Source organism: Pleurodeles waltl, chromosome 11 (genome assembly GCF_031143425.1).
Source record: "Pleurodeles waltl isolate 20211129_DDA chromosome 11, aPleWal1.hap1.20221129, whole genome shotgun sequence".
Classification (NCBI taxonomy): Eukaryota; Metazoa; Chordata; class Amphibia; order Caudata; family Salamandridae; genus Pleurodeles; species Pleurodeles waltl.
In genome coordinates this window covers 624,072,790-624,098,020 of record NC_090450.1, presented here as the reverse complement: position 1 = coordinate 624,098,020, position 25,231 = coordinate 624,072,790, and positions in this window count along the sequence as shown.

Sequence of the window (25,231 nt, the reverse complement as noted above, 5' to 3'; positions counted from 1 at the left end):
TTCTGTCCCAGTAGGGGGGGAGCCCAGAGTTGGCACTGGTGAGGCCTGACCTGACCCCAAGGAAGTCCTGAGTAGTCAGGCAGCTGTCCAGATGCAAGGTGTTGCCCCTGCACTGACAGAAGGGAGAGTGGAAGGAGGGTGTCTGCCACAGGAGGTGGTAGCCCCCCACTCTAGACAGCAAGAGGGGTGCCAGGACCCCACAGTTGCCCCTAAAGCAGCTCAGCCACCTGTCAGTGGAGAGCTTAGGGTGTGGTTCTGGGTACTGACATCTGTCAATAGCCTCTGCTGGGTGCTAGCCTTCCTGGCAGCACTGTACTTGGCCTGGGAGGCAGACCCCAGGGCCAATAGCAAAGTAGGCCCCCTGACCCTGTTGGTCATGGTGGGGTTGCTCAAGTGTTGGGTGACCTCTTTGGGTAAGCTAGGTGTTGCCCTAGCAAAGTTAGGAGTAGGGGAGGTGGGCACCTCACTACGCAAGTTGGCAGAGAGAGAGGAGGAAGACCCCCCTAGAGGGAAGTTTCAGTTGGAGATGGGTCCTTTCACTGTTGGGGTGGGTTCACTACCCAGAGGGAGTGACCATGACAGGAGGATGTAAGGCAGAGTAGGCCCTGCAAAGGGACAGCCAGTTTTCTTCACTGTCTTCCTCGCCTAACAAGCCAGGAAGACTCTCCCAGGGTTGGGCTGAGTCTCCTTGGCGTGTGGGCTGGGGGGGGCTTGTGTGAGAAAAAAGGGCTGATTGCAGAGGCCCCCTAACTTTTTGCCCCCATTTTCCACTTTTTGCTGGTGTTTTCCTGACGCTGATGGTGCCCTGGGTACTGCTAACCAGTCCCAGGGCCTGTGTTCTGTGTAAAATGGATATGCAAATTAGGCTAATTATAATTGGCTAAGTTAACCTACCTATAAGTCCCTAGTATATGGTAGGGCATGTAGGTTTAGGGACCACAGCATAGGGGGTGCACCCATAGGTGCACTGCTGAGGTGCCCAGTGTCATTTTAAAGGCAGGCCTGCCTTGCTGGCTGCTTTTAAATTAAAGTTAAATGCAAATTCGACTTTGGAATTAAAAGTAGTTCCAAAGTCTTAAACTACCTTATTTTTACATATAAGTCACCCCTAAGGTGTGCCCTATGTGCCCCTAGGGCTGGGTGCCATGTAACTATAAGCAGGGACTTTATAAAAATAGTTTTATAAGCCCTGGTGAGGTCAAAACAGCCAAATTCGTTTTTCCCTCATTGTAGTAAATGGCCTTCATAGGCTAGAATGGGGAGACTTTATTTTAATTTTTAAAGTCTCCTTAAATGATGCATACCAAGAATTTGGTATCAAATTAATTGTTGTCATAAATCCCACAACTTCCAGTTGTGGGATTTAATATAACTTGTTCAGGTAAAGAGTTTTAAACTTTACCTGAAAAGTTGCCCATTTCAGCCCTGCATTGTTTTTGCTGCTGTGCTCTGATTGACCAGCTCTAGTAGCTTGGCCAAGCTGCCTTGATGAGGTGTGAAGTGGCCTGGCTTCACACAAAGGAATGTGCCTGTGGGAGGGAATCTCCCCTCAGCAGATGGTGAGGCAGGAAGGGGGAGGGCTGCCAAACTGGTCTTCAAAGGCAGAGAAGGACATTTGGAGCAACCAGCAACACCCCTACATCCTGCAACCCCAGACAACTAGGTGCCCCCTTGATTAGATTAGGAGAGGGCAGAAGAGGGGTGTGTTTATGATTCTTAGCCACACCACTGGGTGGGCTCAGCCAGATGTAACCTCCAAAAATCAGATTCAGCCATGATGGATTTTTAGAGAATGTTGCCTCCTGGGATTGATTTTTGCCACACTTCCCAGGAAGTGGTCATCACAGGGGGAAGGACCCTGCACCTGATTGGAGAACCAGGACCCCCCTGCTTTTCACCCAGGAGCAAGGATGAAACTGGCAGACCTGCACCCACACCTCAGATCCCCATCAGATTCCAACAAGGAAGAACCATAGGAGAAGGACTGCCCTGCTGGACCCCTGGCCTGCACCTGGAACCTGCACTCAGAAGGACTGCACCAGCTGCACACTTGGGCTTCACCACAAGAAGGACTTTGCCTGGCTTCAACTGGGTCAAGGAGGGACTCCCTGTTTGCTACAGGTGAAAAATTGCTATCCAGAGTCCCCTGCACCAACTCCTGAAGAAAGCGACCAGCTGACCACTGTCCAGTGGCCAAAAAGGAGTTTGCGCCAGGTGCATTCTGGGAGTTGTAGTCCGCACCCCCCAAGGACCATCTCAGAACTTCTGGACCCTTGGGGTGAGCTGTGGACCCCAAAAGAACCTTAAAAGGACATCTGGGAGAAGCCCCAGAAGTTTGGAGTAGTTTGGACAACTTTTGTAAAAAAGCTCCATAGAGGGACAGACCCGCCACGGCAACTCTAGCCGGCTTGCCTCAACCGTGACCCGGCCTGATTTGCTGGTTCGTCCCGGTAAAGAAAAATTTCCGAAAAAGAGACTAAGGGGGTCTTTCCAACCTTGGCGGTCGGTGTTAAAGAAGCGGCCAACCCGCCAACAGGCAGGCGGTCAAAAAAATGGAATTCTGACCCTGGCGGGAACCGCCAACACAGGCCGCCACTTTAACACTCCGACCGCCACGGCGGGGCAAACAAACAGCGCGGCGGTCACCGCCAACAGACAGGCGGCAGACAATGTACCGCCCACCCTATCACGACCCACTAATCCGCCACCTTTTCCGGGGCGGGAGCCCCGCCGATAAAAACACGGCGGAAACAGACCACGAACGGGAAAACGCTCACCTCTATACACTCCACGAGGAATCTGGACAGCATGGAACCCGAATTAAACATCCTACCAGCGATTGTCTACCTGCTCCTCTACCAGGAGCACGAATGCCGCCGCAGGAGACAACGGTGAGTACTGCACCTACGATACAGGGGAGGGGGGAGGAGAAAAGATTACGGGCACACACATACGCGACACCCCCCCCACCAAATCCCCACACACCAATGCAGAGCAACAAGTCAGATTTACACCCCCCAAACCCCCTGGAATAATTCAAAGACAAAATAAAATGATCATTAAAATAGAAGTATATTAAGGCATATTTGAACTTAAGTGAAATATGAGATTTTTAAAACAAATAAATCACAACATGAACAATGTCTACATAGTCCAAAAGTCCGGCACATATTGGCTACATGCCATTGTTCGTGGGCCAATGTGCATAAACACATGGGCAATGCCCACACACGAGACCCGATTCCATTGGAGAGAACACTGCTGGGGCATCAGATAATAAAATGACAGGCACCTCAGGGGGAAGGGAAGGGGGGGCACCTCAGCCACATGAGTCCACGACGCCAGATCCACGAGGGGCCTCCATGCCCACTGTACCATCCTGGGGAGTGCAAAGCCACAGTCTCACAAGTCTTTTCAGTGGGTGGATTGCCCACTGTACCATCCTCGGGAGTGCAAAGCCACAGTCTCGCAAGTCTCTACAGTGGGTGGATTGCCCACTGTACCATCCTGGGGATTGCAAAGCCACAGTCTCACAAGTCTTTTCAGTGGGTGGATTGCCCACTGTACCATCCTGGGGAGTGCAAAGCCACAGTCTCACAAGTCTTTTCAGTGGGTGGATTGCCCACTGTACCATCCTGGGGAGTGCAAAGCCACAGTCTCACAAGTCTTTTCAGTAGGTGGATTGCCCACTGTACCATCCTGGGGAGTGCAAAGCCACAGTCCATCTGGTGGATTACAGACTCCACTGGTTATGGAGGAGGCATGGTGCCCAGAGTGCTTCGTGAAGCCCTGCCCGACACAGATCCGGCCCTGCCAATGGGCCAGCGGTGCTTGAGATGAAGGGCCCAGCGGAGCGGTGCTTGACAGGAAGGGCCCAGCGAAGCGGTGCAGAGACGTCGGGGCCCAGCGGAGTAGTGCTTGAGATGAAGGGCCCAGCGGAGCGGTGCTTGACAGGAAGAGCCCAGCGGAGCGGTGCTTGACAGGAAGGGCCCAGCAGAGCGGTGCTTGAGATGAAGGGCCCAGCGCGGTGCTTGAGATGAAGGGCCCAGCGGAGCGGTGCAGAGACGGCGGGGCCCAGCGGAGTGGTGCTTGAGATGAAGGGCCCAGCGGAGCGGTGCTTGACAGGAAGGGCCCAGCGGAGCGGTGCTTGACAGGAAGGGTCCAGCGGAGCGGTGCAGAAACGGCGGGGCCCAGCGGAGCGGTGCTTGAGATGAAGGGCCCAGCGGAGCGGTGCTTGAGATGAAGGGCCCAGAGGAGCGGTGCAGAGACGGCGGGGCCCAGCGGAGCGGTGCTTGAGATGAAGGGCCCAGCGGAGCGGTGCTTGAGATGAAGGGCCCAGCGGAGCGGTGCAGAGACGGCGGGGCCCAGCGGAGCGGTGCTTGAGATGAAGGGCCCAGCGGAGCGGTGCTTGAGAGGAAGGGTCCAGCGGAGCGGTGCTTGACAAGAAGGGCCCAGCGGAGCGGTGCAGGGACGGCGGGGCCCAGCAGAGCGGTGCTTGAGATGAAGGGCCCAGTGGTGCGGTGCAGAGACGGCGGGGCCCTGCGGAGCGGTGCTTGAGATGAAGGGCCCATCGGAGCGGTGCAGAGACGGCGGGGCCCTGTTCAGCGGTGCTTCTCTTGGCGGGGCCCTGTTCAGCGGTGCTTCTCACGGCAGGGCCCTGTTCAGGGGTGCTTCTCTTGGCGGGGCCCTGTTCAGCGGTGCTTCTCACGGCGGGGCCCTGTTCAGTGGTGCTTCTCACGGCGGGGCCCTGTTCAGCGGTGCTTCTCACGGCGGGGCCCTGTTCAGCGGTGCTTCTCTTGGCGGGGCCCTGTTCAGCGGTGCTTCTCACGGCGGGGCCCTGTTCAGCGGTGCTTCTCACGGCGGGGCCCTGTTCAGCGGTGCTTCTCACGGCGGGGCCCTGTTCAGCAGTGCTTCTCTTGGCGGGGCCCTGTTCAGCGGTGCTTCTCACGGCGGGGCCCTGTTCAGCGGTGCTTGTCTTGTGTTCCTAGGGAACAAGATCTGGGCAATCATTCCCGCTCAGTCGCCATCCGACCTATCGCTTGCGGGCCCTCCTGTGCTGGACTCCTGGGCCCGTGGGTGTCCTCCGTCACGCCCCAAATGGGGCTGGTGGGGCCCTCCTGGGCAGCTCACCTGCTGCAGGACTTCTTCGCCCTGCTGCCCTTGCCCTCCTTGGAAGAATCTCTGGGGCCCTTGCCTCCCTTGGAAGAATCTCTGGGGCCCTTGCCCTCCTTGGAAGAATCTCTGGGGCCCTTGCCTCCCTTGGTGGATGGGCCAGGTGACGGTGCAAGGCTGGTGTCCTTGGAGGCAGCCGTCTCAGGCCTGTGGCGCCGGCCCTTCCCTTTTTTGCTTCTTTTCCCAGGGGGTGGGCTGGCTGTCCCCTTGCTGCTGGCCGATGTTCCTGCCCTAGGAGCTGGTGGACTCCAATAGCCCTGAACGATTGTCCTAGTAGGTGCAAGGCTTGTGGTGGCTGAGGTGCTGGTTGGAGTCTTACGAGATGGAGGGGGTGGGTCAGTTGTTGGAAAGAGGTCAAGGTTGGAAAGGAAAATCAATTTAGAAAGACAGGGACGGGTAGTTGTAGTGGGAATGGGAGTGGAGGAAGAGGATGTGGTTGTAGGAGAGTCAAGTGTGCTGTCTTTGGGTGCAGGTGCTTGTGACGGAGGCTGTCGTGAGGTGGATGGCTGTTGGGTGGGTGGCTGCCTGCGTTTGTGTGGTTTGGAAGAGAGGGTGACAGACACACTGGGAGAGGACACAGGGGACGTGTAAATGGTAGCGGGGGTGGTGACTGCACGTGTGCGGACTGTTCTGGTGGGTGTGGTGGTGATGGATGTACTGGCTGATGGTGGTGTGCATGCAGGTGTGAGTGGAGACGTCACAGGGAGGGAGGAGGGAGGAGGGAGACGAGGAGGAGGGGGGCACAGTGGAGGCAGTGGGTGTTGCTGTGTCTGCATGTGGATGTTGCTTGGGTGAATGCTTGTGTGATCTGTGGTGCTTATGTCTGGATGAGCTGCCCTTGGGTGTTGATGTGTGTGCAGGCTGGTCTGTAGGTGTGTCTGGGATAGGCAGAGGAACAGGGGAGTGGGACTGGGTTGAGGAAGTTGGAGGGGGGAGGCTAGACACAGGGACAATTGCTGCCGTCAGTGCTGAGGCCAGAGCGTTGAACGATCGCTGATGGGCAGCCTGACCCGAATGAATGCCCTCCAGGTATGCATTGCTCCGATCCACCTCCCTTTCTACCCCCTGGATGGCATTCAAAAGGGTAGACTGCCCAAAAATTAGCGTCTGGAGGAGGTCAATGATCTCCGCACTGAGGGCAGCAGGGGTAACTGGGGCAGGACCTGAGGTGCCAGGGGCGAAGGAGATGGCCGGCTTCCTGGCCGAGCGGGCACGGGGCGAAAGCTGAGGGGCTGCTGGGAGGGCGGAGCTGGTGCGCTGGGTGGCGGCTGTACCTGTTGTTGTGGTGGGCATGGATGGTGCCGCCACCACAAGGGAGCTCCCTTCCGAGGACGTGTCGGTGTCGCTGACATCTCCACGGGTCCCCGTTGTGGAGCTCCCCTCGCCCTCCGTCTCACTGGTTAAGTCTGAATCGGTTGCAGGGCCCTCTGGGGCCATGTGAGATGCAGCTCCCTCGTGCACCGATGCCACTTCTCCTCCGCCTGATGATGCTAATGCACACATGAACAGGAAAACCAACAAAAAGGGGGGGGGAGAAGAAAGAAAGACATGTTGAGTGCATGCATTGGCGGCACCGTTGGCGGAGAGGACAGACACAGAAGCCCCCTGCACTACGCCGCGCACTCGGGGTACACCACTCTATTATTGTGACTTGGCCTACAAGTATATGGACGACAACTGCACACATAGGTGACACAGGGCCATGGATATCTGTACTTATCACCCTACAGAGGTAGGGGGCGGGGGCACAGGGCCATGCCTTACGGAGGGGCCTAGCCTACAGAAACCGCCCTGGCCTAGAGATAGCCACAGCCCTCCTCCCCCACCCAGACGCCTCCACTGTGCGCTAATATAGCGGAATTTGCTGATACTCACCCCCTTGTGTCTGCTGTGATGTCCTCACGAGCCCATCCAAATCGGGGTAGGCAGCCGCCAGGATCCGGGACATCAGGGTGGTCAATTGACGACTGGCACCCCTCCTACGTTGGGAGGCCATCCCCAGCAGAGCCTAGGCGGTCTTTCTGCTCCCGCGGCGGATGTCCTCCCACCTCTTGCGGCAGTGGGTGCCCCGTCTGTTGTGGACCCCCAGGGCCCGGACGTCCTTGGCGCAGGCACGCCAAATGTCGATCTTCTGATGGGCGCTGACCTATGTGACATGTACAGGGTTGAAAAATAAATATCATCACTTTTCTGCATGGTCGATGTGCGCGGCCTCCCCTCCCCAACCTTGCCATGTGGCACATGCTCTCATCTGTCGTGCGTTGCACTCCTCATTCGCTCCCCTCCCCACCATCTTACATCCACCCCACTCAACACAGGCATAGCCCATACTACGTGCTCCCAGTGTACTTACCTGTTGGTCTGGAGGACCGTAGAGTAGCGCATACTGGGGGAGGACCCCATCAACAAGTTTCTCCGATTCCTCAGAGGTGAAGGCAGGGGCCCTTTCCCCAGTCGCAGCAGCCATTGTCTCTTCCAGACCGAGTTCACAGCTGCACTTGCAGTATAGGTCCTCTCCTGTGGATGATCAGGTCTCGAGTGATTAAGCAAGTAGAAAATGGCGGTCACGCCCGCGTCGGTGCGTACCGCGGCGGTGCGTACTGCGACCGCCGGCGCACATCGTCATTGGCTCGTGAGACCCATAGGGTTCAATGTGAACCAATGCTGCTTTGCGCTGCGGTCTTCGACCGCCTACCGCCACGGTGTGCCACGCCAGCGCATTGACCTCACATCCCATTGTCACACTTCACAGGTCAGGCAGCCGCCATTTCAAGGGCCCACATGGCTGAATTTCTAAGGCGTCACACAGGCCTAGGCCTTGCATTGCCACTCATACAAGCCATTCAATGCATAGCGAATTGTGTTCTGTGCAAGCTGTGGTTACGTACCTGTGGGTTGCTTGACTCTGTGCTCCATGTTGTCCTTCCTAGGCACCGTCCGCTGGGACTTGCGAGGAGATGGAGGAATCCTCCCGTGTACAGACTGCTGGTGGACCTGTCGACAATGGAAGAAAGACATGTCATACTAACATACAGACTTGACCGAGCCACTATATAGGAACTGTGTGCCCAGCTGGAGCCAGACCTGATGTCCCCCATTCGCCAACCCACAGGGATTCCCCCTCTGGTGCAGGTTCTGTCAGTACTCCATTTTTTGGCAAGTGGATCATTCCAAACAACAGTGGCCATATCATCAGGGATGTCTCAGCCTATGTTTTCTAAGGTTTTGTCCAGAGTGTTGTCTGCCCTGATGAAATACATGCGGAGCTACATTGTTTTCCCTGAGGTGGGCGATTTGGCTACAGTGAAGGGTGATTTCTATGCCCTTGGACATATCCCCAACATCATTGGTGCCATTGATGGGACCCATGTGGCCTTGGTTCCCCCCAGTGGAAGTGAGCAGGTGTACAGGAACAGAAAAAGTTATCATTCTATGAATGTCCAGGTGGTCTGTTTGGCTGACCAGTACATCTCCCATGTAAATGCCAAGTTCCCTGGGTAAGTGCATGACGCGTACATCATGCGAAATAGCAGCATCCCTTATGTGATGGAACAGCTACAGAGACACCGTGTGTGGCTAATAGGTGACTCTGGTTACCCCAACCTGTCGTGGCTACTGACCCCAGTGAGGAATCCCAGGACAAGGGCAGAGGAACGCTACAATGAGGCCCATGGGCGAACTAGGAGGATTATAGAAAGAACCTTCGGCCTCCTGAAGGCCAGGTTTAGGTGCCTGCATATGACAGGGGGATCCCTAATGTACTCACCAAAGAAGGTGTGCCATATCATCGTGGCCTGCTGTATGCTTCACAACCTGACTTTGCGATGCCAGGTGCCTTTCCTGCAGGAGGATGGTCCAGATGGTGGTGTTGTAGCAGCTGTGGAGCATGTGGAGAGTGAAGAGGAGGAGGACTACGGGGACGACACAGACAACAGGTACACAGTGATACAACAGTATTTTCAGTAGCACACAGGTACGAATCAACCACGCCATTTTACATTTATTTAAAGTCTCCTGCCTCTCTACTGTCTGAGTTCCCCCCCAGTTCCTGTTAACTGAGTTGTGACTTTCCCTTCCGTTTTCAGAGCTGTGGGCCCCACTGCGTGACCTCTGCTTTGTTTGCCCATGGACTACAGCTGTGTGACAGTGGTATGTTGTCATCACAATGTAACTGAACATTTTGGCACCGTTATGTCTAATACATTTGTTCAAAATACAAGCAGACTCCAGATTTTTTTAGTGCAAGAAGTGATTTAATTCAAGTGCTAAATTTAAGGAACATGATTATGAAACAGGGATGGGTGATGGTGGAGTAATGTCCATGGCAGAGTCCAGTTCTCAGTCGCACAGGTGCATTGTCCATATGCCTGTGGAAGGATGGAGCAGGGGCAGTTCAAGATTGGACAGGGTGACAATGTGGGACAGTGGGATGACATCAGAGGGTATCGTTTGCTGGCGGGGGTCTTGCAATCCTACTCTGTCTTCTTGTGAGATCTCAGGTTCCGCTTGCGGGGTGGTTCTTCTTCTGCAGGAGGTGGGGTTCTGGTGGCCTGTCGTTGTGTGGGGGCCTCCTGTCCACTAGCGCCGGCGGAGGTGGTAGGCTGTTCCTGGTCCAGGCTAGTGACAGGGGCCCATTGTGGTGCCACATGGTCCCGCAATGTGGTGACTATCTGGGTTAGGGCCAGGATGATGGTCCCCATTGCGGAACTAATGTTCCTCAGTTCCTCTCTGAACCCCATGTACTGTTCCTCCTGCAGTACCTGGATCTCCTGGAACCTGGCCAGTACCGTAGCCATCATCTCCTGGGAACGGTGGTATGCTCCCATGATGGAGGAGAGGGCCTCTTGGAGAGTGGGTTCCCTGGGCCTGTCCCCCCCCTGTCACACAGCTGCCTTCCCAGTTCCCCTGTTTCCCTGGGCCTCTGTCCCCTGGACCGTGTGCCCACTATCACTGCCCCCAGGTCCCTGTTGTTGGGGTGGTGGGTCAACCTGGGTACCCTGTAGTGGTGGACACACCGCTGATTGATGTGTCCTGGAGACAGAGGCATGGGCCCGCTGGGTGGGAGCTGTGCTGGTGTTCCCAGAGGGGGTTAGGTCTGGTGTAACCTGTGGCTGTCTGTGGGGAACCGACTGTGCCGAGGTCCCCAATGGGCCGGGCTGGTCATCTGGGTCCAGGGAGACAGAGCTGCTGTCATCACTGGGGGCCTCTTCTGGGGGTGGGATGGACATCTCTGGACCTTCCGTGGCGGTGTGGTGGCGTTCGGGTCCTGCAGGGGTATAAGAGTATGGTTATTGCTTCTGTGTGTGGCATTTCGTGTAATGGGTGGGTGGCCGTGTCCCCCAGTGCTGGCATTCCCTTGTGGGGGCTTTTGTGACGGTGGCTTGTGGGGGTGATGGGTGTGTGCAGTGGGCATGCTTTGGGGATGGGTGTCCATGCTTTGGGGACGCACGCAGGCTAGGTTTTGGGATGGGTGGGATGTGATGGTGAGCCATTTGCAAAGAGTTGGTGTTATGGGGGTGGGGGTGAGGGTGGGGGTATGATTTGGCATGCAGGTGGGGTGGGGGGAATGGAGTAGTGAAGCTTTGACTTACCAGAGTCCATTCCTCCGCCTACTCCTGCGAGGCCCTCAGGATGCAGGATGTGCAAGACTTCCTCCTCCCATGCTGTGAATTCTGGGGGAGTAGGTGGGGGTCCGCCGCCAGTCTTCTGCACCGCAATGTTGTGCCTTGATACCATGGAACTCACCTTCCCCCGTAGGTCGTTCCACCGCTTCCTGATGTCGTCCCGATTGCGTGGATGCTGTCCCACAGCGTTGACCCTGTCCACTATTCTTTGCCATAGCTCCATCTTCCTGGCAATGGTGGTGTGCTGCACCTGTGCCCCGAAGAGACGGGGCTCTACACGAACTATTTCCTCCACCATGACCCTGAGTTCTGCGTCAGAGAACCTGGGGTGTCTTTGGGGTGCCATGGGGTGGTGTGGATGAGGTGAGGGGTAGTGTATGTGTTGTAGAGTGTGGTGAGTGTGGTGGTGTATGGTGTTTTGTGCGTGGAAATTGTGTGGGTGATGTTGTGATTTGCCTCTGTGTGATGGTGTACTCTATGCTGTGCTCTCTCTCTCTGTCCTTCACTCGCAATTGTGGTCGTAGGGGTTTGTGTGTGATGTGGGTGTGTGTTTTATTTTTAATTGGGTGTGTGGGAGTGGTGTGTGTATGTGTCTCAGGTGTGTGTATTTTGAATTATCCAATGTGGCTGTGTTTTGTAAAGGTGTGTGTATTCTGACCGCGGCGGTGTGTACCGCCAATGGAATACCGCGGTTGAAAGACCGCTGCGGGGATTTGTGGGTCGGAATGGTAGGTGCGTATTTCTGTTGGAGTGACGGTGGAGGTTTGGTCACCGCCAGTTTCCCGCTGACCTTTGGTGTGGCGGACTTTTGTGGATGTTGGGTTTTTGGCGGTTTGCCAGTTGCGGGTCAGAATGACCGTGGCGGTTTACCGCGGCGGTGTTATGGCCGCCTTCTGGCCGGCGGTAAGCGACTTTTACCGCCGAGGTCAGAATGACCCCCTAAGTCCGAAGGTAAAAAGTTGACCGGGACCTCCCAGCCAGCGTATCCGAGGAGGGCTCCATGGACGTCGGATCAAGATCCAGGTTTACCCCGGTCCAAGGATTTTCACCTTGAAAAAACGACTAAGTCCGAAGGTAAAAATCTCCACCGAGGATTCCAGCATCGCGTTTCCGGAGAAGGGCTCCCGGAGGTCGGATTGGACTGGCAGGTTCGTCCCGCTGAAGAAAATCTTCGAAAAAAAGACTAAGGGGGTGATTCCAACCTTGGTGGGCGGCGGTAGCCGCCCGCCAGGCGGGAACCGCCAACCGGCCGCCATGCGGCCGCATTAACGCGGCCCCCATTCCAACACTCCCGTAGGGCCGGCGGGCGCTAACCATGTTAGCGCCCGCCGGCCCAGCGGGAATGAGGCCGCAACACAGGAGCCAGCTCCTATTGGAGCCGGCGGTGTTGCAGCCGTGCGACTGGTGCAGTTGCACCCGTCGCGCTTTTCACTGTCTGCCATGCAGACAGTGAAAAGCAGGCCGGGGCCCTGTTAGGGGGCCCCTGCACTGCCCATGCCAGTGGCATGGGCAGTGCAGGGGCCCCCAGGGGCCCCAGGGGCCCCAGAACACCCCTTACCGCCAGCCTCTTCCTGGCGGTGTAAACTGCCAGAAACAGGCTGGCGGTAAGGGGGTCATAATCCCCAGTGCAGCGTTGCTTGCAGCGCTGCCCTGGAGGATTATCACCGCCGGGGGAAAATCGGCGGGAAACCGCTGGCCCCGGCGGTGCGACCGCGGCTTTACCGCCGCGGTCAGAATAGGGATTGAAGCACCGCCAGCCTCTTGGCGGTGCTTCCGTCATTCCTGCCCTGGCGGTCCAAGACCGCCAGGGTCAGAATGACCCCCTAAGTGTGAAGGTAACATTTTAACCGAGGCCTCCCGCGGCCTGTAGCCGAGCAGGGCTCCATCGCGGTCGGCCTGAAACTTTGACTTTGCCCCGGTCGAGGTGCAACCAGATGACCCGATTGGCGCTTTTTGTTTCTAGGCGCTAAAAAAATAATAATTCTTTAAAAATTCATATCTCCGGTTCCCCTTACCCGATTTTATTTGTTTTGGTGTAATTTTAAAGATAAAAATATAATCTATTTTTATAAATTGGTTTTGGATTTTTAAACTGTTTCCTGTGTTTTATTTGATTACTGTTTTGTGATATTTGGATGCTTTACACTCTGTCTCCTAAGTTAAGCCTTGACGCTCGTTGCCAAGCTACCAAGGGTTGAGCTGGGTTTAATTTACTGAGACCTAACTGGACCTTAGTTGAGGTTAGAGGCCTATTGCTAAGTGTAGGTACCTACCTGCCCTTACCAATAACCCATTTTCCAACATCCCCCCTCTAGTGCAGGTCCTGTCGGTGCTCCATTTCCTGGCTAGTGGTTCCTTCCAAACAGCAGTGGCCATGGCATCAGGGATGTCCCAGCCAATGTTCTCCAACGTGTTGACCAGAGTGTTGTCAGCCCTGCTGAAACACATGCGCAGCTACATTGTGTTACCCCAGGTGGAGGATTTGGCCACAGTGAAAGCTGACTTTTATGCCCTGGGACATATTCCCACCATCATTGGTGCCACTGATGGTACACATGTGGAATTTGACCCCCCCCCCGGAGAAATTAACACGTTTTCAGGAATAGAAAAAACTATCACTCTATGAATGCGCAGATGGTGTGTTTGGCAGACCAGTACATCTCCCATGTGAATGCCAAATATCCTGGCTCTGTGCGTCACGCCTTTATCTTGAGGAATAGCAGCATCCCATATGTGATGGGCAAACTCCAGAGGCACCGGGTGTGGATAATAGGTGAGACCAAGGTCCCCACACACTATGAGTAGGTGTCTGGGTATGTGGTTGTCCCTAAGGGTTAGTGTGTGTCTAACAGTTGTCCCTCGATATTTGCAGGTGACTCTGGTTACCCCATCCTCTCATGGCTACTGACCCCAGTGAGGAATGCCGGGACAAGGGCAGAGGAACGTTACAATGAGGCACACAGGCGTACAAGGAGGATTATTGAAAGGACCTTCGGCCTTCTGAAAGCCAGGTTCCGGTGCCTCCATCTGACAGGTGGATCCCTGTACTACTCACCAAAAGAAGGTGTGCCAGATCATCGTTCCATATTGCATGTTGCACAACCTGGCCTTGAGATGCCAGGTGCCCTTTCTGCAGGAGGATGTGCCTGGAGATGATCTTGTGGCAGTGGTGGAGCCTGTGGTCAGTGAGGCAGAGGAGGCAGAGGAAGAAGATGTTGACAACAGAAGCAATATAATTCAGCAGTACTTCCAGTGACACACAGGTAAGACACTGTAAGTCCACTTTACATTTCAGTTTTCTGTTGGACATTGTACATGGCAACCTGTTTCCCTATGTCTATGGCCACTGACCGTCCCCTTTGGCATCTCTATTTTCAGATCTCTGTGCCCCACTCTGGCTCCTGCTTTGTGTACAGCTGCCCACCAAAGGTCCAAAGTATATTTCAATGTACATTTGAGTTGCAATGCTTTGTACTAATACATACTGTATGTGAATCACTTGACAGACTCCAGATTAGTATTTGTTCCAAGGGTGTTTATTTAAGTGCTCATAAGTAGAGGGAGATGTGCAATGTGCTGGGCTGATGGTGGAGGAAAGTCCATGGTAGAGTCCAGTTTCTTGGTATCACAGGTGCATTGTCCAATGAGGCATAGGAGGGGACTAATGGCAGTTCAAGGTGGACAGGGTGACAGTGTGGGACAGAAGGGGGCCAATCAGGAGAGTCTTATTTCCTGGCGGGGGTCTTGGCAATGTTCTCTGGCTTCTGCCCAGATTGCAGGGACCATTTGTGGGGTGGTTCTTCTTCTACAGGGGGTGGGGTGCTGGTGGCCTGTTGTTCCAGTGGCGGGGCCTACTGTTCACTAGCGCCGGTGGAGGTGGAAGGCTGTTCATCAGTTTGGCTAGTGTCATGCACCCGTTGTTGTGCCACTGCCTCCCTCATGGTCTTGCCCATGTCAGCCAGCACCCCTGCAATGGTGACCAGGATGGTGTAGATGTGTTTTAGGTCCTCCCTGATCCCCAGGTACCATCCCTCCTGCAGCCGCTCGGTCTTCTGCAATTTGGCCAGTATCTGGCCCAATCGTCTCCTGCGAATGGTGGTATGCTCCCAGGATGTTGGAGAGTGCCTCGTGGAGAGTGGGTTTCCTGGGACTGTCCTCCCCTGTCGCACAGCAGTCCTCCCATCTTCCCTGTTGTCCTGCGCCTCTGTCCCCTGAACCGTGTGCCCACTGCCAATGACCCCAGGTCCCTGATCGTCCTGTGCTTGTGGGGTTGCCTGGGGTCCCTGTGGTGGTGGACACACTGCTGATTGACGTGTCCTGGGGACAGTGGCATGGGCCCGCTGGGTGGGTGCTGTGCTTGTGTTTCCTAAGGGGGAGGCTCTGTGGTGGGTTGGGACTGTGACAGGGGAACTGACTGTCCAGAGGTCCCGGATGGGCCCGGTTGGTCATTCTGATCCAGGTGATCCAGGTGTGGGCCTCTTCAGGGGGGGACTGGATGTAGCTGGCACCTCCTCTCTGGTGACGTTGAGTATGGGTCCTGTGGGGATGCAAATGCAATGTTATTGTATCTGCGTGTGCCATCTTGTGCATGGGTGTGTTTCCTGGCACGATTGTGATTTCCCTGTCAGCTTGGCCTTGTGTGAGTGGAGATTTGGTGGGCTGGGTGAGTCTCTCTACTGGGCATGCTGTTGTGATGGGTGTCCATGCAGATCTGTGTTGGGGTCCATGCATTGGTGTTACATGGAGGGCTTGGTATTGGGATGGGTGGGTTGTGATGGTGGGGTATATGTGAGGCGGTGGAGTGATGGGGGTGAGCTTAGGTGTAGGAGTTTGTGATGGCATGAAGGTAGGGTGAGTCCAGTCCTTCTGCTACTCCTGCGAGGCCCTCAGTAAGCATTATTGACCAAGACTTGCTCCTCCCATGTTGTTAGTTGTGGGGGAGGAGGTGAGGGTCCACCGCCAGTTCTCTGTACTGCTACTTGGTGTCTTGCAACCACGGAACGCACCAACCCCCAGAGGTCGTTCCACCTCTTCCCGATGTCATCCCTTGTTCTGGGGTGCTGTCCCACGGCATTGATCCTGTCCATGATACTCCACCATAGCTCCATCTTCCTAGCAATGGATGTCTGCTGCACCGGTAATCCGAATAGCTGTGGCTATACCCGGATGATTTCCTCCACTATGACCCTTAGCTACTCCTCTGAAAACCTGAGGTGTCTGTGGGGTGCCATGGATGTGGTGGGAGTGATATGTGTGAGGATGTGTGGGGTGATGTGTGGGGTGATGTGTTGGGGTGTATGCTGTGATGTGCGTGGATGGTGTATGGGTGATGGTGTTCTGTGGCTCAGATTGAGTGGGTGCTCCTGGCTTGTGTCTTTCTGTGTTAGCAATCTTGTTTTTCGTTGAAAGGGTTATGGGTAATGTGTGGGGGGGTGTTTTATAGTGGTGTGGGTGTAGTGTGTGTATGTGTGTCAGGTGTGTGTAGTTTGAAAGACCGCTGCAGTGATTCATGGGTTGTGATACTGTGGGCGTATTTCTGTTGGCGTAACGGTGTCGGTTTTGCTATTGCCAGTTTATCACTGACCTTTGGGCTGGCGGACTTGTGTGGGTGTCTGTATAGTGGCAGAATTCTCTGTGTGGGTCATAATACCCATAGCGAAATACCGCCGCGGGCACGGTATGTTGGCGGCCGTCAGCACAGCGGTAGGCGGCATCTACTGCCACGGTTGTAATGAGGGCCTATATTCTTTACCGAATTAGAATAGCAATATTTACATGAGTATCTTGCAAGTGGCTTTATTGCCCATTCAAAATCACCAGTGTCTTCACCTCTTTTTTTGTCACCAAAAAAGAAGAGAGGGTTAAGATTATGCATCGACTATCGCACACTCAATGACATCACTATCAAAAACAGAAATCCCTTTCCATTGATTCTAGAACCATTGGGTAAGATTAAGGATGCGGTAATATATACCAAATAGGACCTCTGGGGAGCCTATCATTTAGTACAAGTCAGGCAGGGAGATGAATGGAAACTGGCCTTTTGGACAAAGTTCGGTCTGAGTACCCGGTAATGACTTTCAGGCTTTACAATGCCCCAGCCGCTTTCCAATTCTTCATAGGTGAAGTCCTCCAAGAATTCATAGAGTTTTGCTGTATTGTCTATATAAACGATATTCTTATTTACTCTAAAAGTAAGAACGAACATAAGAAACAAGTCCCAGCCATTCTCCAACAATTGCAAAAGTATCAATTGTAGAAAAGTATAAAAAAAGTAAATTCCATAAAACAGAAGTAGCCTTTTTAGGGTACGTTTTAGGGCCTAACTGCCCTGAATGCATGACAAAAAGGTTGACCCAGTGATAAATTGGTCAGCCCCCACTACCATAAATCAAGTCCAAAGCTTTTTGGGATTTGCAGATTTTAATTACCACTTCATCCACAATTTTTCTGAGATTGTCCATCCCATCACACACTTGTTGCGTAAAAATGTAATGTTTCACTGGAACATGGATGAAGGGAAGGCTTTTCAGCAACTGAAATGTATTGAAGCTCCCATTCTAGCGCACACAGACACTAGTCGTCCTTTTATAATGGAAGCAGACATGTCTCAAAATGCTATAGGAGGAATCTTGTCACAACGAGATAACATCACATGTCAAATGCACCCAGTAGCCTATCACCCTAGGAAACTGTTCCCCGCTGAACATAATTACTGCAGATAGAGATTTTTTTGCAATAAAAGCAGTTTTTTAGGAGTGGCTGCAATACTTGTTAGTAGCGCGTCACCCCATAGCAATATACACTGATCATAGAAACCTTCAGTTTTGATGCTCAGCCCGGGCCCTCACAGCTAGAAAGTTAAGGGGGCATTATTCTTTAATGATTACGATTTCATAATCACATATTGACCCGGGAATGAAAAGACCAAAACAGATGCTTTATCCCGGATTGGAGATTAAGGGAAATCACCTGTGCAGAAAGAAAGGGGACCTATACTTTCCGCAGAACAGTTCCAAGGAACCGTAGCCTCTTCCAACCTATTTGAAAACATTGAGGAAGAAGTAAAGACAAGATCCAAACAGGAATGGACTCAAATAGCGCCCAAGCTAGTGCTAACAGATGGATTACTGTTCCATAATGATAAAATGTTTCTACCAAGCAAAGAATTACAAGAGCAGGCACTCCATCTATTCTATGACACCACACTTGCTGGGCATCCAATGAAACAGAAAACCCTAAACCTTGCCAGGAGACACCTTTGGTGGCCAACCTTACCCAATGATATACACCATTACGGAAATTTCTTTGGAATTTGTTCCCAAGGGAAAATGACCCTCTAGTGGCTTACTACATCCCTTCCCATTCCTCCCAAACCTTGGTACACCATATCCATTAATTTCATTGTAGAACTTCCTAAAACGTCCTCTGGGTACATTACCATTTTGAATATTGTGGATCACCTCTCTAAGGAAGCACACCTGGCACCTTTGAAAAAGCTCCCAACTGCTCAAGAGTTTGCTCAAGTTTTTATGCAAAATGTGGTATGTACCATCAGTAATTAATACCGATTGGGGCTCCCAGTCCATAGCCACGTTCTGGTCAGCTATGTGTACATCAGTGGGCGTAGATGCACGATTATCATCAAGTTATCACCATCACACAGACGGCCAGGCAGAATGCCTAAATCGAACCATGGAGGAATTTCTATGCTGTCTTCTATTCACCTGTGATCAAGACTGGTCAGACTTATTGTGGGTGGTAGAATTTTTATTCAATAATTCAGACCATACTTCCACTAGCATGTCACCATTTTATTGCTTAACAGGACAACAGCCATGTATGACTCCATGATTGGACACCACAAGCAGCCCAGTGCCAGCAGCTACTAAGCATCACGCATGCATCAAACGACTCATACGCACCGCTCAACAACGAGTAGCACAGGCCAACAAAACATATAAATATATTGGCAATAAGCAACACAAATCAGAACCTACATACAAGGTAGGGGATAAAGTCTGGTTATCCACAAAAAACTTACCTCTAACAGGAACATAAAAACTGTTATCACACTACATTGGTCCATTCGCCATTAGCCATATTATTAACCCTGAAGTAATGGAGTTCATGCTACCCCCAACCTTAAAGGTTCACCCAGAGTTTCTCACATCGCTGCTCAAACCCTGGAACCCCTCAACTAGGATGGACTCCCCTCCACCACCAATTTCGGTAGAAGGTCAAAATGAGTACGAAGTCAGAAAAATATTTGACTTCAAACACAATAGTAGAAAATTACATTATTTAGTTGACTGGGTAGGTTTTGTCCCCGAAGACATGTGCTGGGAACTACTTTCTCACATGACCCATGCATCCTGTTTACTTTGAAGTTTCCATAGAAACCATCCTGAGAAGCCCAGACCCATTGACACAGATTTGGGAGTCCTTCTAAGAGGGGGCTAGTGTCAGGAATGCAATAATAATCGGAACCTGAACTTGGTTTTACATTTGAACTCTGTTTCTGATAACACTACTTCACCTGATTTTATTTGTTTTAGCTCCTATGCCACACATTTGCGAAAATAACCCCGTTAGTTGAACTGGTTTTACAAATAAGTCACTATGAGGTTAAAATGTAGTTTCAAGGTTAACGGATGACTCATGCTGGGAAAAACCAACATTAAAACAGGTGCTGAGTTGATTAGGCCAGCATGAGTGATCTGCCACTGTTTTCAGGACCACTCATCACAAGGCAGTAAACACAGCCTCCTTGCCATGTGTATTTAGGGTGACTGATCACAAGGCAGTAGCCAAAGACTATTTAAACCGACCCCAGCCATGAGCCTTTGCTGCGCATCACGATTCCTGAGCCAAGCCTCTTTGATTCCTCAAGACCCCAGGCCGTAGGACTTTATAACATTTACTCACTGCATATTAAGAATCGAATACTCTGCTTCAGTGCTCAAATAGTACAGTACATGTAAAGAAAGAACGAGACAAGATTAACAGGTAAGAAGGAGCCACAGTGCTGCACAGCAAATACAGACAACAAGGAAGGAATTTTTTTGTTTGAACTGTATTTGTGCAAGGATAAATGCAAGGCACAAGGATATTCAAAGACAGAGATTTATCTTCAAATTCTGGTTGTTTCTTCAGGTAGAGATTGAAATACATTTTATAGCTAAGAAGGGAAGTAACTTCCCAACAGTACTGAAAGCTAAATCCAGGGAATCATTCCACCTACACGTCCCTCAGTGTTATTATCCATGGCACACCATTTTCCGGTGACCTTTCTTCAAAACTTCTCATAAAAAGACCTTCTGCCACACACAGGTGCCATTCAAGACACCATATGGAAAGGAAGTATAGAATCAGGGAAGGGACAGTAGGAGGGAAATCCATTTCCTTAAGGTACAGCACTACTAATTCAAACTCTTGTTATCTCCCAAGGTTAACAATTGTAAAAAAACAGAAATAACGTCTTCCTGAAAGGCCCCTCTCCTAGAATCTTACATCTTTACCTATTGTCCCGGACATATCAGCTTCCTGGTGGTAGGTAGGGAGTTAGGCAGTGGGCCTCTATCATCCCAGCAACCTAATGAACAATTCTTCTTCCGGTAAGAGTGTTCCTTACAACTTGTACAATTTATATATGTATACAAACACCAAAACACCGGCATTACCCGGCTGCATCCACCCTGACGGGGTCGGTGCAGCATGTGGGAGCCAGTTACCGCTTTTAAGATAAAATAACAAATACCACTGTCACAGGTACTTGGAAAAATCACACTCCAAGGCTTGTGTTATGCGAAAGAAAAGTTTCATGGTGAGGCGTTTCGATCTCCAAGAGATCTTCCTCACAGCCAATGTAAACATAAAGTGTACCACCACCCTTAAAAACAAGTAAACCACATTAAAAATGGTAAAAGGACTACAAACCATTTGCAAAGTGAAGGAAGAAAGACAATTAAATGTATAGATAAATAATACATCTCCTCTTGAATGTGACCCATTGTACAGAAAACATTTACACAAATATAAAAATAACATCCATATAATAATAATAATAATAATAATAATAATAATAATAATAATAATATTCCTACCATATTGCACATCAAAATAGTTAGCTTTCATTCCATATCACCTAAATGGAAAAACAAGATCACTTTTTAATCCTGCTATAATTCTGTTTTGCGACGGTCCATATCTTATCAAAGCTCGCTAAAGAAACACATAGAAAACTCTTGTATATATTTCGGCCAAATGGCCATATCCTTATTTTTACATCACTAATATCACTGCCCTTATACCACTAAATTAAATTAGATTATATACTTGTCAATTATATGGATAAACATGTAATTTAAATATCCAATTAATTATTCAAAGGGACCATAAAGGTGATCTCATAAGAAACATGGTTTCATCATATAACTTTTAAAATTGTGCACTTGCAACCTTTATTCAAACTCTTCATGAAAGCTAGATCCTCATATTGTATATCAGCCAAATGGATTTTATCATGTCCGTGCACCCACTTATATGTGTATAGACTGGAAAAAAGTACTGAGAAAACTCCTACTCACTACATTACAAAAGCAAACTGAAAGGAAAACATGTATTGCATATAAAATATAAAAATACCCTTGACTCATGTCATACATGAATGAAATCATATACAGAAGACAAGCAATGAAAATTACTGATCATCCCATATTATAAATGTTTTCAACCTATATGTACAGAAAGTTCCTCGTCAAGATTCAGACTCATCAGGGCATTACTGCTGAGACGCACAATATATTCAGACTCCATAATCTGGAGTGTCCTCTTCCTTTTGCCTCCTCTTATGGCCTCTCACTGGACCGACCACAGCTGCGTCCACTTCACATTCCGACGCGAGACCCGCCACCTCCGCACTCAACCCATCCCTCGTCGACAGTGGAACAAGATCCCTGAAGAACAACTCTTCTCCGCACTCGCCGCCAACCAACCCACCCTCACCACCGACCCCAACGACGCAGCCCTCAACCTCACAAACTGGATCTCCAACTGCGCAGACAACCTTGCTCCCCTCAAACACACGCATCGACAGACCAACACCAAAAAACCTCTCTGGTTCTCTGACACCCTCAAAGAATCAAAGAAAACTTGTCGCGCCCTTGAGAAAGCCTGGCGCAAGGACCACACCGCTGACAACATGACCGCCCTCAAGAACGCTACCCGCGAACACCACCACCTGATCCGCGCTGCCAAAAGGAACTTTTTCACCGACAGACTGGACAAAAACAGCCACAACAGCAGAGAACTCTTCAGCATCGTCAAGGAGTTCTCCAACCCCAGCGCCAACGCCGTCACGCCCTCACAGGATTTGTGCGAATCCCTCGCCACTTTCTTCCATCGCAAGATCAGCGACCTCCACGACAGCTTCGGACACCAGACCCAACCAAACACCATCCCCGGCCATCACCCTCAACAACTGGACCCACATCAACACGGAAGAAACCAAATCCATCATGAACTCTATACACTCCGGCGCCCCTTCGGACCCCTGCCCGCACTTCATCTTTAACAAAGCCGACTACATCATCGCCCCGCACCTCCAGACCGTCATCAACTCTTCTTTTTCTTCTGCTACCTTCCCCGAATGCTGGAAACACGCCGAAGTCAACGCCCTACTAAAGAAACCTACGGCTGACCCGAGTGACCTGAAAAACTTCCGCCCCATCTCTCTTCTCCCTTTCCCAGCCAAAGTAATAGAGAAGACCGTCAACAAACAGCTGACCACCTTCCTGGAAGACAACAACCTGCTCGACCCCTCACAAACCGGATTCCGAACCAACCACAGCACTGAAACCACCCTCATCTCTGTCACAGACGACATCAGAACCCTGATGGAGAACGGTGAAACAGTCGCCCTCATTCTTCTCGACCTCTCTGCTGCCTTTGACACCGTCTGTCACCGCACCCTAATCACCCTCCTCCGCTCCACCGGGATCCAAGGCCAGGCCCTGGACTGGATCGCCTCCTTCCTCGCAAACCGTTCCCAAAGAGTTTACCTCCCTCCGTTTCGCTCAGAACCCACCGAGATCATCTGCGGCGTACCTCAAGGCTCATAACTCAGCCCGACACTCTTCAATGTCTACATGAGCCCCCTCGCCAACATCGTACGCAAGCACGACATCATCATCACCTCCTACGCCGACGACACCCAACTTATACTCTCCCTCACCAAGGACCCCGCCAGCGCCAAGACCAACCTACAAGAGGGTATGAAGGACGTCGCAGATTGGATGAGGCTCAGCCGCCTAAAGCTGAACTCTGAAAAAACAGAAGTCCTCATCCTCGGCAACACCCCGTCCGCCTGGCACGACTCCTGGTGGCCCACGGCCCTCGGCACCGCACCAACCCCCACAGACCACGCCCGCAACCTCGGCTTCATCTTGGACCCTCTTCTCACCATGACCAAGCAAGTCAACGCCGTGTCCTCCGCCTGCTTCCTCACCCTCTGCATGCTCCGCAAGATCTTCCGCTGGATCCCCGCCGACACCAGAAAAACCGTGACCCACGCCCTCGTCACGAGCCGCCTGGACTACGGCAACACCCTCTACGCCGGGACCACAGCCAAACTCCAAAATCGCCTGCAACGCATTCAAAACGCCTCGGCCCGCCTCATCCTCGACGTACCCCGCAGCAGCCACATCTCCGCACACCTGAGACACCTGCATTGGCTCCCAGTCAGCAAAAGGATCACCTTCCGACTTCTCACCCACGAACACAAAGCCCTCCACGACAAGGGACCGGAATACCTCAACAGACGCCTCAGCTTCTACGTCCCCACCGCCTCCTCCGCTCCTCTGGCCTCGCACTCGCTGCTGTCCCTCGCATCCCCCGCTCCACGGCGGGTGGGAGATCTTTCTCCTTCCTGGCGGCCAAGACCTGGAACTCCCTCCCCACCAGCCTCAGGACCACCCAGGACCACTCCGCTTTCCGGAGACTCCTAAAAACCTGGCTGTTCGAGCAGCGATAACCCCCCCTTTTCCCCTAGCGCCTTGAGACCCGCACGGGTGAGTAGCGCGCCTTATAAATGTTAATGATTAATGATTTGATCTTATTGACACCTCTACTCTGTCAATACCAAAAAAGGAAAGGGTGTCAGAATTTTTGGCATGAACTTGTTCTCAATGTCTTGCAACAGGGTAACTGTGATAACAATTTCTAATTGCCCTCAAATGTTCCAGAACACGCAAAATAGTACTCCCAATGTAACATAAGCCACATGGGCATTCCAGAACATAAACACAGTAATCACTGTTGCATGTGATTAACTTGTTAATCCGTCTATCCTGTCCATTGGGCATCAGATAAGAGTTCACATTGCTACTGTTCTTACAGGCTTTGCATTTATAAAAGCCTTTCTGTTCTGCTAGCCAGCTTCCCTGTTCATCTTCATATCACTGTGATCCAACATATATCTCACTGACCTTGCTTTGTAATCAGCAGAAAAGGGGAGACCTTATCACGAATTGCAGTATCCGATTTCACCACATGCCAATGCTTTTACATCATCCTTTTGATTTCCTGTGACTCAACAGTGGTAATAAGTCTCACCCTCCCCTCAGTGGTAGAGATATTCGATTTCTTAGCAAAAAGATCCTTCCTGGGGACCATTCCTGCTCTGTCTCTAGCTGCCAAAAGGATTTTATGGGGATACCCTCTTGTTTGAAATTTATGCAACATAATGGCCTCCTCATTCTCATATGACGTAACATCACTGCAGTTACACCTGGCCCGCAAAAGTTAGGGGATGGTCCACTTCAAATTAGTTGGATGATGACTTTGTACATGCAATAAACTATTGCCTGCTATCTCCTTACGATGAAAGCTAGTACACATCTTACCTCCCTGAATCTCCAGGTGTACATCTAAAAGATCAATCGCACTACTATGGAAATAGTGGGCGAAAGCTAAATTTATCTCATTGTATGAGATAAATTAAAAAAAAAACAAGTGAAAGACTGACAGACCTATCCCAGATGTCAAATATGTCATCAATGTACTGTATCCAGAAAGCTATATGTCTTGTCCAGTGCTCATTCGCGTCTGCCCAAACATGTTGTTGTTCCCACTAGCCCATAAAAATGCCGGCTAAACTTGGATCAACACAACCTTCCATAGCCTTACCGGTAACCTGTCTATACCAATTGTTAGTGAAGATGAAAAAATTGTTACTGAGACAAAAATCCAACATGTCTAATAAGATCATGGTGTGATCGTACATATGGATGGCCTTATCTCGAAAAAAATGTCTACATGCTCCAATTCCCAATGCATAGTTGATGGACGTGTACAAAGCCACAACATCTATGGTGACCAAAAGATATGTGCGCTGCCAGGGTATTTCCTAAATTTTAGAAATAAAATCTGCAATA